At 37.5% G+C, this 12,672-nt stretch overlaps 1 pseudogene; it reads left to right on the top strand.

Moving 5' to 3' along the window:
* Window positions 1-440: 440 nt before the first annotated feature.
* LOC139467493 (ATP-dependent DNA helicase RecQ-like) lies at window positions 441-7,995 on the top strand (annotated as a pseudogene).
* The last annotated feature ends 4,677 nt before the right edge of the window (window positions 7,996-12,672 follow it).

The following is a 12,672-nucleotide window of genomic DNA, read 5'->3' as shown; positions in this document are numbered from 1 at the left end:
CTATAATACATTTTCTTTTGTCGTCTTAGTTTTCTTCACGGGTAACAAAATCGTTTCTACAGAAATAATTATCCCAACCCATGACAAATGATGAAATCATAGATTAAAAACAACAAAAATCTTCACCCCTTAATAGTGCAAAAGAAATTCTGATTGTACATTAAACTACGGTTATAACGAACACGCTTGAAACGAACTGACGATATAACGAACTTACTTTTTGGTCCCGACTATTTGCTGTAGTTATGCTGTATATATGCTTATAACGAACTACGGTTATAACGAACTAAAATTAGTAGTCCCTTTGAGTTCGTTATAACCGTTCTTTACTGTATAAGTGTTTTTCTTTCACTCATGTTGACACCAGTGTTTTTATCATTAGCCTTATAGCCAAATGAAATGATATATTAGAATTGTATGTTGAAATTGTGTTTGATAACATGGCCCATTCAAACACGTTGAAAAAAACAACAATCTACCAAGACAGTGTTTGTGCAGTTGACATTGATGAGGTGCACATGATATCTGAATGGTTGGTTATAGTGTTATTATCACTGTTTGTAATTAACTACAAGTATCTATGTTATGAATGAATCTTAAGCACAGTGATAAGTATTTACAATTGTGAAGCCTACATAACTATATGCACTGTTTTCACAGGGGTCCCAATTTCCGGACAGCTTTCAATCAGCTGTCAGAAGTTGTCTGCATTTTTCCCGATGCTGCACACCTTGCACTGACAGCCACCGCCACACCTGCTCCTGAGACACTTGCCTCAAATCTGCAGTTCACAGATTATGGATCGATTACCATCAACCCTGATCGTCCAAATACAATGTATATATCTTGAGGTAAGTGCACTTATATATTGAAATTGCTAATAATCTTGACAGTGAGCATGGTGATGCTGAATAGTTTAGGTACATATTGTACCAACTATCCGACAAGAGCTATATACATATTTCGAATTTGTTGCATTTATTACCAGTACTTCCAGCAGTTGCTGATCATGTTAATGTGTTGTGTCATCAGGTATAATTGGGTTACAAATCAAGTTTGTGTGTGCAGAGTGAGTGGGTGAGTTATTATTTAAAGTCACAGCGGCAATATTTCAGCCATATCGTGACTTGAACAAGCTATAGCTTATACAAAAAAACTGTCGGCAAAAGGACAGTACAACAACTAGCAAGATATCACAGATTATAACTTTAAAACTAGTTTTAGAACTATAAAATGATTGGATTATGACAGACGACACATCATAAAAACAGGCTATTGATCACCAACAACTAAAGCTAGGCCACCATACCAGGGACCACGGGGGCTTACAGTACTTTTGCTACCTGCATGGACCCCGGCAGGATTTACACCAACCCTTCAGTTATTGGTGAGTGTGGAGAAATTTAGCCAAATTTAAAACAAACAATCATTCTACGATTTAAAACCTGGCATATATGAATTACTTTGAATGAAGTGGGCTTACGCACACTCTCGGGGGGACAATAATTTTACGCTACTTCAACCCCCATTAAGGGTACAACCACTAACAATCTCAGTTCATAATTATATAGTACCAATTTATAAAATATATAACTTTCTACATCAAAATTTATTAAGCAATTCAATTTCTTTTAAAAAATCAATGATTAAATGAGAGTTTATGTTAAAAAGATCCTTCAGTGATGAAACTTTGAAATAGTTATCCCTTGTGACGGAAAAAATCAATACTGTCAAGCAGGACATGCTTGACTGTGATTCTTTCATCACAAGGGATGCAGAATGGAGGATCTTCACCTTTTAAAATATATTCCTGAGTTTAACGGGAATGGCCAATACGACATCGTCTTAAAATGACCTCTTCAAATCTGGACTGACAACCCAAGTAGGTATAACCGATATTTGCATTTATTGCATGTAATTTATTTATACCTACTTGAGTGTCCCACTTCTTCTGCATTAGATCTCTGATGTAACATCTAATAACAGGTTTATAATCACTGTATGGTAGAAGAAGTGGTGTCACAGATTTGTTGAGTGCTGCTTTTGCAGCAGCAGCAGCCATTGTATTACCAACAATGCCAACATGGCTCAGCAACCAACAAAAGACGATGTCGTATTGGGCAGTGGCGATAACATTATACAATTCTAAAATATCAAGAAGCAGTGGATGATCTGAAGAACAATTATGTATGGCCTGAAGGCATGACAAGGAATCAGAAAAGATTATGAACTGTTGAGATGATCGGTTTTGAATGTATTCCAATGCTATAAGAATAGCATTGGCCTCAGCCGTAAAAATAGAACTATTACCAGGAATTCGTGAAGACACTCTTTTAGATCCATTGACAGTGGCACTTGAAACTTTGCCACCGTCCTTTGAACCATCGGTAAAAATAGAGCGATGAGAATCATATTTTGACCTTAATTGGGCATATTCTTGTTGATATACCGATGGGTTTGTGTCAGATTTCTTTAGGGTAGTTAGTGTTAGGTCTACCTCTGGTTTAACTAGTTGCCAAGGAGGTGTAGACAGTAGCTGGGTGGGTGAGATAATAGAAAGATCAATATTAGCTGCTGTAATATGTGGCTGAATTCTGAACCCTAGTGGATTAACTAGTTAATAACTGATCACCTTCCTTAAGATGGTGAACAGAAGACTGTGATCCTTTGCCTTTAATTTTTTGTATCATGTTCCATACTTTGGATATAGGAGTTCGGGAATTTATCCTGGAGACGTAGTTCCTCCAAGATTGGCGCTTATTTTGTTTATAAGCCCGCCTGGCTTTTGCATTTGTAATTTTTACTTGATCTAAATTTTGAACTGTGGGATGTCGGCGGAAGAACTTTTCCGCTTTCTTCCTACACTTCCGTGCCTGTTTACATTCGTAGGTAAACCACGGTTTGCGAATATGAGGATTTGCAGAGGACTTAGGAATTGCCTCATCAGCTATTGCATGGAGCTGATCTGAAAACAATTGAATCGGATCTTCAACATTTTGAAAATGATGAGGGATTAATTTTGCAGTACACAATGTTTCATACAATGACCAATTGGCCTTTGCAAAAATCCACCTGGATGTGGAGGTTTCAGGATTCGGGTTCACAGATTTAAGAATGGTTGGAAAGTGATCGCTTCCGCAGAGGTCATCATGGACAAGCCATTCAAACTCGTTAAATAGATAATAGAAAGATCAATATTAGCTGCTGTAATATGTGGCTGAATTCTGAACCCTAGTGGAGGTTCAAGTTTTGGTTTTGATTGAAATAATGTGGCATACATGGGATTAAACACACACTCATATGGTGGATTCGAAGGATTTGAGTACAATTTAGTCACATATTGTGACGAAAGTTTGATTCGACGTTGTTGTAGAGATGGCTCATCGGCCTCTACATATAAGCTATCGACTGGTGATGTTCTAAAGGCTCCAAGACAAAGTCTCAGGCCTTGATGATGTACTGAATCTAATAATTTTAAGTTGCTTTTACAGGCCCCACCATAAATGAGGGAGCCATAATCGAGTTTGGAACGGATGAGAGAACGATGTAAATGAAGGAGAGTTGTCTGATCCCCTCCCCATTTTGAATGAGAAACGACTTTCAACAAGTCAATTGTCTTGAGACATTTAGTCATCAGATATTTGATATGTGGTAAAAATGTTAGATGATTATCAAATATAATACCCAAGAACTTGGCTTCCTTAACAACTTTAATAGGAAAACCAGCCAAAAATAGTTCAGGGTCTTTATGCGGCTTATATTTGCGGCAAAAATGGATACAGTTTGTTTTGACTTTGGAGAACTTAAACCCATTCTCTAGACACCATTTCTGTATTTTATTGAGGCATAATTGTAGCTGTCTCTCAATAGTGTGCATATTTTTACCACGACAAGATATATTAAAATCATCTACGAAAAGTGATCCATCCACTGCATCATTTAAAACCTTTGAAAGACTATTGATTTTAATACTAAATAGAGTAACTGACAAAATACTTCCTTGTGGGACACCCTGCTCCTGATTATAATGGTCAGACAGGGTTGAACCCACTCGGACTTGATATTGCCTGCCGGTTAAAAACTGTGATACAAAATGTGGTAAGCGGCCTCTCAGACCAAACTCGTGTGAATCTTTTAAAATGCCATGTTTCCAGGTAGTGTCGTAAGCTTTCTCAATATCGAAAAAATATTGACACTGCATGTTGTTAGTTAACAATAGCATTTTTCACAAACGATTCCAATCGTACTAAATGATCAATAGTTCTACGATTTTTGCGGAAACCACATTGAATATTTGTTAGGAGGTTATTGGTTTCTAAGAACCAAACTAATCTATTTTTTACCATTCGCTCCATGGTTTTACAGACACAACTGGTTAAAGATATAGGACGGTAATTTGATGGATCTGTATGATCCCGACCAGGTTTTGGGATAGGGACTACAATGGCATTATGCCAAGAAGGAGGAAAATTCCCCGACGTCCATATTTGGTCAAATATATCTAAAAGTGTTTCTAGACATGATATAGGCAAATGTTTTAGGAGCTGATAGTGAATATTATCAGCACCAGCCACTGTATCATGAGCTTGCCCTAGGGCTGTAAGTAGCTCATGGAAGGAAAACACTTCATTGTAGTCCTCCCCGTTATCAGAGTTAAAATTAACAGTTTTCTTTTCCTGTTGTTTCTGATATTTTATGAATTCTGGGACATAATTAGAAGATGATGAATGTTTTGCCAATGTTTCACCAAGTTTATTGGCAATGTCTGATTTATCAGTTAATAACTGATCACCTTCCTCAAGATGGTGAACAGAAGACTGTGATCCTTTGCCTTTAATTTTTTGTATCATGTTCCATACTTTGGATATAGGAGTTCGGTAATTTATCCTGGAGACGTAGTTCCTCCAAGATTGGCGCTTATTTTGTTTATAAGCCCGCCTGGCTTTTGCAAAATTCCACCTGGATGTGGAGGTTTCAGGATTCGGGTTCACAGATTTAAGAATGGTTGAAAAGTGATCGCTTCCGCAAAGGTCATCATGGACAAGCCATTCAAACTCGTTAAATAGATTTGAATCTGTGAGAGACAGATCAAGTGCTGAGTATGTTCCAGTGGCAGGATGTAAATAGGTGTTCGAATCATCATTATATATACACAAATTATTATCAGAAATGAATTCCTCAAGTATTTTCCTTTTATTGTTTGTTGTAACACTTCCCCACATGGGGTTGTGCCCATTCAGATCACCCACGATGATACATGGCTTGGGGAGCTGATCATATAGATTTTGAAGATCAGATTGTCGAAGCAAAGTAGAATATACAAGGAACACAGAGTAAAGACAATGTTCAAAGTTAAACGAACAGCAACAGCTTGAAGATTTGAAATGAGAGCAACAGGGCTGTGAATCACGCCCTGTCTAACCAAGATAGACGACCCTCCAGTTGCTTTGTCACCTGGGGGGAAATATGAATGATGACAGTTATACTGCCTAATATCAAATTTATCTGTACTTTTAAGGTATGTCTCCTGTAGACATAAAGCAGACGGTTTGAGATCCTGTATCAATAATTGAAGGTCATTAAAATTATTCCTAAGTCCTCTACAATTCCATTGGAGTATAGTAGGTGAATGACTCATGGTGGTTCAATAGGCGACCTCTCACGTGAACGTGAGGGTCGAGAACTCCCATAAGTATGCTGTGAGGATGGAGTTACTTCCATATCCAGAGCACTGTAAGAGTTGTGGATAGGCACCTCTGAAAGGTCGAGATTCCTGGATGATTTATTTCTTTGTGACTTTTTCTTTTCATTTTTTTTCCGATGGACAGATTCAGTTGCAGGTCGTTCAAGTACTAAGTCAGGAGGAGTCTGACTCTCTGCCTGAGTTGTTGTAGGTGGTGCTAATGTAGGAGCATTAGATTTGTCAGGCTCGATATCAGTTGTAGTTGCCACGGGTCAATCAGATTTGACCCAAGTCAGTTCCATCTGACACGAGACAGAAGAAGATTGACTGGCTTAGAGATAGCAGCAGAGTAGTTAAGGGTTGATTGATGTGGTGACTGAGATTTAAATAGTTGTCTAGCCTCTCCAAATTTTATTTTCAGTATTTTTTATTCATTTTGCCATACAGGGCAGAGTTTAGAGGATGCCATTTGTTTTCCATCACAGTTTACACATTTGAGTGTTTGCTGGCAATCAGTACTGTCATGGTTGTCACCACAACGTTGGCAAACAACGGAGCGAGTACATGATTTAGAGCCATGGCCAAAATGTTGACACCTAAAGCTTGGGAGTGGATTGGGGACAGACACCTCCACTCCGATGTTGACGTAACCAGCTTTGATTGACTGAGGTAATGAAGATCTACAAAATGTGAATAGGTAGGTGTTAGTCTTTTCAATAGTTGACTCGTCCTTCTTTCTTGTGAAACGTTTCACAGAAGACACTCCTTGATTTTCCAATTCATCTGCTATTTCTTGTTCTGACATGTCGGACGAGGAATGAGTCCTGTCACGAACAATGCCTCTGCATGGGTTGAGTGTACGGTGTTCAGTAACAACAACCTCAACATTGGCAAATGTACTTACTGATAATAGATTGAGGGATTGTTGTTTTCAGACACATTCAACAAGAAGGGAGCCAGAACGAAGTCGGGTCACATTTTAAACATCACCACAATAGCCATGGATTGCCTTAGCAATGGCAAAGGGATTAAGTTTAATAGGTTGATGATCTTTAGCTTCGATCACGAGGAATCGAGCCCAGGAATCAAAATTTGCAACAGCCTCAGCATACCTGTTCCCCACCCACCATGGAGTGTCAACAAGGACAGTGTTGTGGCGCATCGGATTTCCAGCATGCAAACACCAGGGATACAGGGATGTTATACTCCAGCAAATATGACTTGAATAGCTATATTTATCTATCAGATGTAGTGCCAGGCAGGTTTAGTCCATGACAAGAAACTGGAGATATACAGAATGCAGAGGTCAACATCACCAGATTGGCGGATGAGCCACCGCCTTCTGGCGTAAGACTCTAGGCAATTTATTCCATCAAAAATTGGTAATTCATACAAAGTATACATGGCCAAGACCAAAATATACATTATAATACAACACAGGAGTGCATATCGCCTTTTACGACCAGCAATGGAGTGCTGTGGAAATATTCTGCCTCGGTTCCACGCGGGGGAAGAGCTATTAGCGCTACCCAGCACTCACCACGAGGAGGTTGCTCTTCACGAGTGCCTTGTGTGTGCAGAGGGGATATACTGATATAAAGTATTAACTGTGCTGTGTAAATGATAAATATGTTGAGTAAACATACATTCTCTTCAACAGGTTAAAACAAGCCTGTCGAATATCAGGCAGTTTGACAAGCTAGATGATCTAATACATCCTCTGGCAGCAGAGTTTCATTCCAAACTTGCCGATTTCCCCGTCACAATTGCATACATAAACAATGATGCAGACCTAGGCTATTCCTAACAATATGTTGCAAGATACCTTTGGCAAGATGGGTATTTACCTAAAGACTGCCCTACTCCAGAGAATAGGTTGTTTGCTGAGTTCCACAAGGGCTATACAGAAGCAATGAAACTTCACATTATTCAGGAGCTCAGGAACCAAAGTCCCAAATTAAGACTTGTTTTAGCTACAGTGGCTTTGGGGATGAGATTGAATGCCCCAAGCATTACTCGTGTGATGCATTTCCAACCACCAACAACCTTGGAAAAGTATTTTCAAGAAATTGGCCGTGCTGGTAGGTCCGGACAACCCTCAAGTGCAATCTTGTTTTACAATAAAAGTGACATTGCAGCGAACCGTGAGGACATGACATATGCAATGGTGCAGTATTGTGTTACACAAAAAAATGTTTGAGATTGCACCTGGTGTCTTACTTTGGATTTGACTCAGTATTGTTCAATGGAGATTCTGACCATTGTTGTACGAACTGTTGAACAAAGAAAGCCTCTTGCCTTTCATGAATGAATATGAGGATATGCAGAGACTATAAACTGTAATGTATATTGTTATGCTTTTTTTCTTGTACATGATCAGGAAATAACTTCGTGCAATGCTTGAGCAGACACTGAGAAGATACCAGGGTTTACATATGTATCAATAGTGGTCCCTGTTTTAGGTCATTGTCTTTGTTTGCTAAATTGTTTGGAGATACATTGTATATAACGTCATGTCGAAACAAGCCTTTTTAAGATGTTTCATGACATTGGATTGAAAAGGATGGTAACATCAAGAAAAAATTGTGGTCATTTAATCTATTTACCATGTGTATCTCGGGAATATTGTCAGGTCAAATCTATTGGTTGTGTCTTTTTAAAATGTAATGGTTATCTGAACATCATTCTGTATTTTTAAGTCAGGATAAGCCGAAAAGCTGTTTTTGAAAGTCCATAACTATATATAATTTTGGTTCCTAAGGAGGATGTTACAAGTTGAAGTCTTACCGGAATCACCATTAACTTTTTACTTTTCTCACCTATACTCACCGAATGTTCAATCTTGCTGACTGTGCTTGAGTTATGTCTTATTTTGATTTGAAGTTCATTTGAAAAGTTGAAAAGACATAATCAAAACAGGAAGCTTTAATAACTACTTTAAAAGAAAACTACAGCCAAACTACCGTCTGAAGTTCTTATGAAGTCAACATCTGTGTTCCAAAACTGGAAATACTCAACACTTTGTTACGAAGTTCTAATAAAGTAAAGAACCTTGATTATGCAGTAAGAAATAATGTCATTGGAGACCCTCATGGCTGCTCACATCTATATTTATTACTATTACTCTTCTGTTTCACAATCCCCGGTCCATGATGCAATATGACACCTTGCTTCAGTCTTGACACAGTGTTTGTAATACTTGTCTTGAACAATTCCAGATTGAATGTATAGGGAGACTTGCATATTCCAGCAAAGCCAGATGGGTCTCTTCCTGGTGTTACTTTCCATGGATTGTTGTTTTTCAGTACCGAGAGAATTTCTAGAATATCTTCAGTTATAGATTTTTTTGTGATGCCTTGACACGAAGTTTGTTGTACAACTTGGCACAGCAACAAAAAGGAGGAAGTTTTCAACAAGTTCATGGTTGACATCATTGACTCTGTGTTCATTCCATCACTGCAACAACAAGTTGTAAGCCTCCACATATACATACTGTAAATCTGGAAATTAATGCGTCTCAAAATATAACGACTGCTGACCCCTAACCCTAGCCTAGACTCAATATCCCCCCACCCCATCACCAGTGGAATGATACATATCCTTACCTTAATCCAATCAAACAGCAAATAACACTGCTTATTAGCACTGAGTAGAGCACTTCCCTAAAAACAATAAACAGTGTAAGTCATGTTATATTTGGGATAACACTTTCTGAGTTAAGTACAGATGCTCATACTTTTTTGTGTTCCGTGTTACACTTGTAAGAGGGGTACACAAAGTATGTTATCTATACTACCAGTTGTCAGACTATCATTTTTGTGGAAGCCTCGGTGGCTGAGTGCATTAGATCGCTGACTTTGTGTGCTGGCAATTAGGTGCCTCACTCAGGCAGTGTGGGGTCGAATCCCGGATGGGACTCCCAAAGAGTACGAGAATTTGTACTTTACTCAGGAAGTGTTATCCCAAATATAACATTTGACCACTTTCTAAATGGCATTGGGCAGAGAAGGTATCAACGAAGGCTTGACATGGATGGGTAGAACTCTTGACCCCAGCAGTGATAACTCACCGGATGCCCATTGTGTGATTCCTATTCCCTGAATGACATTTGTATATATCTGTTACAACTGCTGCTCAATAAACTGTGTTTGTCTTTATATTCTAGTTGGTATTTCTGCTACCTAAAGTGTGCAATGAGACACAAATTAATTAATGCGAGCAAAGACCACTCGCCTTATTCGTATTTAATTCACACTCTCATTAATTTGTGATTGTAGCTGTGTTAGCTTCTGATCATTGTGAGCTATGTTGCTAATAAGTAAATTACCTCTTCCTGTTTTGGCATACCAACGGTTTATCCACTCCATATAACCATCCATGATGCCAATGCAGTCTGAGTACTTAGACTCGTTCTTCAACATTATACGAAGGATGAATATGGATGATTGCTTTGACATTTCCTCTTGATGATCATGGGGTATATGTTCTGGAAGAATGCTTTTCATCCAAGACAGTCCACTAATGTTCTGAACTAATTTCCTTGCAATGTATATTTTGAGGCAGTTCCTGAATTTTTTAATTTCTTCAGGGTTTGGGAGAAAATAATCTGGACCAATCTGGTCAATATTTCCAATTGGAGCATTATCTGGAAGCTGCATCACATTAACGTGGTCCAAAACAAAATCTGAGGCAAAGAAGTGGTAATCTTTGGACTTGTTGGTCATTCTGATATCATTTGTATTGACCCTGAGATCAAGATTGTCCCCATTGATCTTTCCATCAGCTCCTGCAAAACAGTGTCAAATCATACATGGCTCTCTCCCAAAATTACAGTGGTGGTCATACATTCAGATCCCGAGTCTGAAAAACATTTGAAGTAAACAATTGTAAAAATAAAAAAATCTGATTGAAAAAAATAACGTTTGTGTGCTCAGAAATTCAAAGATTTTAAGAACAGATCCCTGTAACTGCAAAGTCAACAATTCAGTATTTCTGTCAGTAAGGAAGCTTAAGCCATCCCTGCATTGTTACCAATACTAAAACTTGACTTTTGTAAAGTAATACTATCTTTACTTGCACTACAGTAATTAATTGTATATAATTTGTTGTTAGAAAACTAACAACACATATAATAATACAGATATTAATCTTTACACAAGAATAAGATATTGAATCACAAAATAAATATACATGCAATGAAAAAGGATTCTCGATGTGTTTGCCGTTTACTGGAATCGAACGGATGTCCAAAGATAAATCTTTCAGACTACCATCCAAATGCTTCATTACATCAAATTTCAATATTAAAAATATACACACTGTTGTTATGCACATCACAGAATGTACCCATCATACTTGTAAAGAAATAATAAATGTGTGATTCTTTCACACTTGTGGAGGAAATAATAAATCTGTGAACCTTTCACACTTGTGGAGGAAATAATAAATCTGTGAACCTTTCACACTTGTGGAGGAAACATAAACACTTAACTAGTCACTACTCATTACATTTACTCTTCAAAAGCTACCCTTTCCCGTTCCTTATGTACAAATGTCCCATATTGATCATACCTGATGAAATAGATCTGATGATATCCTCCTCACAATGACTGACAAAGCTGTCCAGCAACTGATCTTTTGACCTGTCTAATAGAGTTACATGGACTTTGTTGCGCAAGGACAACAGCTGCAACATTATACATGACATTCAATGATTCGTTAAAAGGAAGAATATAAACAATGACAAATGACACACAATCATGTTGAGCTTTTTCTACTAAGTTTCACTTTGACTATTTATTTTATGTAAATCTCCTCTATTGAAAGTACTCCTGTAACTATTATAATTTATCACATGAATTCACTATATCGACACTGGGGTACAAAAATATTCTTATTTACTTACATGTACTTTGACATTTGAAACTCCTTTCTAGCAAAAATCATGCTAAAACAAATGAAAAGGAAACATGAAATAAACTTATAATTAACTATCAAACCTTCACAACAATGTAATACTTGGTGTTGTTAGTTCATGTCAGATTTAGTTTTGATAACTATACATGAAATGGTCCCAAAATGACAAAAGAAGTAAAATTACATTGCAACAGATGCTTTCTTCAAATTACACTGGATCCCTGCTTCACACATGGAAAGCAACTCAGTTTGTCTTCAGTAGTGTAATGCCCCATGTACTTTCATTAACTGAAATTTAAAACTGTATCCAAAAATGATATGTCCAATAGAGGTTTGACAGTAACTGAACTTACACCAAATACAACAAATACATGTTAGTCAGTATTCAAAATTCTGAAATGTTGAAACATGCTAAAGTCACATCACACTGTAGTTGTTTCACTCTAAACATCATGAACATGCTCCAAATGTTTGTTCTAATAATTTTTTATAAATTCTTTGTCAAACATGCTGTCAGTAAAGTGTTGCCATGTGTTAGTTAATCGTGAAATGACAATCATTGATAATAAAATGTGCATGCATGTAAAAAGATATTCTCACACACCTGTCAGGTGAAAGAATGCATTGGTGCATAGTAAATGCATTCATGTTAACCACATAATAACGTTGTCATTATAATTATTACATCTTTACATCATAAAATAACTTCGACAAGAAAATATGGTCAATATACCAACAGTTGTTGACATACTATATTCTGGCGATGCAGTAACCGATCATGTTTATTAGTATCAGAGTATGCGTTCTTTCAACTTTCAACTCTGCAATGAAACTTACTTCAAACTTTGGCAAACTGGAATGAACTGAAAACTGTAAGAAAGAGCTAGTCACATATACTTTGTTGTCGGCATGATACTTTATGGCTGCTGTTGTGAACAATCTCTGCACTGCCGACACCTTATTATTGTTGCAGTGCAGTATCATGCCATTTATAGTGGCAATTGTTGCAATCTTTGAACTTTGAGGTCTCTTATCACCTAGAGCTACCTGGATAACATGAAATAACAACGGAC

This window comes from Haliotis cracherodii, unplaced genomic scaffold (assembly GCF_022045235.1).
Source record: "Haliotis cracherodii isolate W230 unplaced genomic scaffold, xgHalCrac1.p SCAF_2, whole genome shotgun sequence".
NCBI lineage: Eukaryota > Metazoa > Mollusca > Gastropoda > Lepetellida > Haliotidae > Haliotis > Haliotis cracherodii.
This window is presented reverse-complemented; position numbering and strand designations above follow the sequence as displayed.